The 3,168-nt window shown below is 33.8% G+C and overlaps 1 non-coding gene across 1 annotated transcript; it reads left to right on the forward strand.

Annotated features, from left to right (window-relative positions):
- Positions 1–341: 341 nt before the first annotated feature.
- LOC126025405 (small nucleolar RNA SNORA22) lies at positions 342–471 on the forward strand. Its single transcript, XR_007501412.1, has one exon. It is a non-coding gene; the product is annotated as a small nucleolar RNA SNORA22 (small nucleolar RNA).
- The last annotated feature ends 2,697 nt before the right edge of the window (positions 472–3,168 follow it).

Consider the following 3,168-nt stretch of genomic DNA (forward strand, 5'->3'; position numbering starts at 1 on the left):
TATTAAAACATTGAAAATTAGGAAACTTTTTAAATTCAGGTCTGTAAGAGTTAAAAAAAATTCTCTAGGGAGAAAAAGCAACAGGAAGATAAAAGCAATAAACTTTTTTTTTTCATGCCTCTCAGAAAATTTTACACCAAGGTCATAATTCTGTCACTTTACAGATAACAAAATATTGGTAAAAGAAAAACTTCTTTGTGTTTTAAAAATCCAAACGAACACAAAAGTGTTAAATTTAAGTCTTATATTTCTATTAAAAGTTTTATTTTAATTTTTAAAGTATTTACAAAATTATGTGAAAAATAATGTAGTTAGCCTTTTTAAACAATATAGTTAATTTAATGCACAGTAAACACCTAAGTGTGCTTTATAGTACCCTTAGTTTTAACTTTGTGCTATAGCAATGGTTGTTCTTTATTTCTGCATTGAAAGAACTATTATTTTAAGTGCATTCAAAATATCAGCACATTATACAAATCTGTATATTTGTGTCGCAGTGAAAAAATAATATTAATGAAAAATATATTATATATAATTTTATAAGTAATATATAAAAGTAACTAAACTTTATAAGCAAATTAACTAGTATTAAATACAATTTTAGTCTTAAGTTCTAAGTGTGTAAATGCATCAGATGTCTTTAACTATATTTTATAATAATCTAAGCATTTAGTTAATTTGGTATATAATATTTTTTTACAAATTATTCACTTAAAGTCTTCATAGTAAAAACAGTTGTTTGTTTTTTAAAATCAGTTTTTTATACCTTTAATAATCATAGTTCATGCTATTGTGTTTAATCATAAAAATTTTAACACTTTATTGCAGCTGTCTTACTGTTCTACTGCAAAACCAATTTAAAGAAAACCTATTCATTTACAGCAAATCATTTCATACTTCAGAGTAGAGACTCCTTCTACAGTGCTCATTAACCATTTTACTTAATGTTTTAAACTTCAAATTAAAATTGTTTTAAAAATGTTTTGTGTTAAATCTAAACCTTAAAATTTATTTTCAGCAAAGTTCCACTCCATCTACATTAAGTACTTCTCAAAACTAAAAAAGTTTTTCTACAAAAATTTTTTTTCTTCTCACAAACATGCTAGCTAAATATTTAAAAGCGCTTGTCAATTTTTTATAAATAAGTCTTAAATCAATCCTTTTGTCTGTTTATGTGTCTGTTGTGATGAATGAAAGTGGCCACAAGTGTAAAATGTTGTGTTTAGTGTTGTTTTGTTTTGTCTGTTTATTTGTTATCTCTACATTTTATAATAATACAATTTTTAAAGCCTTATCCATTTTTCAAATTTCAATTAATTTTTTCAACCTGGTTCAGTCTGGTCATTCACAAACTGGCATCTTGCAACTAAAAATCATGTGTTAAAAATTATGTATTAAGCTAGCTTTGTCCTTCTAAAACATGGCAGAGGGTGTGGGGATGGCAAACCCCAGATTTCTCAATGGCCATCGGGGATAACTTTTCCCTGGAGAATTTCTGGACTTTGCAGTCACCGGCTTTCCTGCTATGTGTAAGTTCAGGCCTATAGAATATGTATTTATGGCTAAAAAATAGCATCCAGCTTTAACATAATAACTAAAGTTTAAGAAAAATCCTTTATATTCAGTTTAAAAAAATTTTTTTAATTAGCAATTGTTAATTATAAATTTTCTTTTATGCCAAAGTCTAACAGAAGTCAAATAACATTCCCGTGGTATTCAAAAATAACTAGTGTAATGTAAATTGCTAATGTTTTCTGCCTGTAAACCCAAGCCAGAGGACTAAGTAAATTCTTAATTTTTATATAAAGTAACTATTTTGCCTCCTGTCAAGCTGTTTTCTTATAAACCTCCTGCTAGCCGCCATTCCTGCAAACCTGTTTCTAACTGACTCCACCTTTGACAATGCTAAATTGAGCACTCTGCCTAGCTGCCTTGGATGCCCACCACTGCCACCAACAACCTCCATTGCAAACAAGTCACGGTCGTGGAACTTTGCTTACTCAAACCATATATGTGCCCCCCTGTTCAACAATCAGACATTTGCAATCAAACCATTATTGTTAACAACTCTTCCATCTTCATTGAAGCCCCCAACTCCACTTATTTTGTTTGTTCCACTGGATTTTCTCCCCATATTGTTACTGAAATGTTTCTTGCTTATCATGATTGTTATGTTTTAGCTTTGTTAATGCCTAGAATAATCATCAAACCTGTTGGTCGGTTTCCACCTGAACCTCATCCTGCAAATGGTCAATGCCTCTGCCCAGCGCTCTCAACACCAGCTATGAACACTGTTAAATCTGCAATTCACCGGTTTGCCGTTTTATGAAAGCATCACAACGTTTGAACCTCCTATCTACACCAATGACTCTGAACTTCTTCTCTGGGAAGTTCAGCCTCAGCGTCATTAACTCACTGTTGGGCAAGTTGTGAGCTATGGACTCTGCCTTCTGGCCCATCCTCCTCCTCTCAAGTTATTTTAAATCTTATAAATGCCTCTGCTCTAGCCCTCACAGACCCAAATCATGAACGCTGTTGGCTTGGCTTCTCTCCTCAACCCCTACTCTTATCCTTCCGTCTTTCAACAACGTCGCGAGCCCTTTACAACAGTTACCCTTGCAGTTCTCCTGCATTGGCGCCACTACTGGTGCTGGCATAGAAATTTACTCCCTTGTTTCCACTCAGTCCAATTTTCGCATTCTCACTCAGGCTGAAAAAAACATTAATGAAATCAAACATAGCTTACAATTTCTCACTGATACTGTTAGTTCCCTTGCATGTGTGCTTCAAAATCGTCGTGGTTTAGATCTGCCCTTATAAAGGAAGGGGGAGTCTGTGTGGCCCTTAAGGAACAATGCTGTGTATTTAAAGACAAAACTGGATTAATCAGGGATAGTGTTCTACGTATTGGTAACGGTATGAAGGAGTTCCAGAAACGTTTTGACCAAGAACAAGGTTGGTAACAGGGTTGGTTTTTCTCTTCTCCTTGGATACATACATTACTGTCCACTATTTTGGGCCCTCTTATTAGCCTCATGCTGCTCCTTTCCTTTGACCCATGGGCTTTCCGCAAACTTACTGCCCTTGTTAAAAACCAGGTAGATGAGACGGCAAAAACCTCTGTTCAAGTTCACTACCAACATCTAACCCCACGTGACTCCTGTGAAA

This window comes from Suncus etruscus, chromosome 12 (genome assembly GCF_024139225.1).
Source record: "Suncus etruscus isolate mSunEtr1 chromosome 12, mSunEtr1.pri.cur, whole genome shotgun sequence".
Lineage (NCBI taxonomy): Eukaryota > Metazoa > Chordata > Mammalia > Eulipotyphla > Soricidae > Suncus > Suncus etruscus.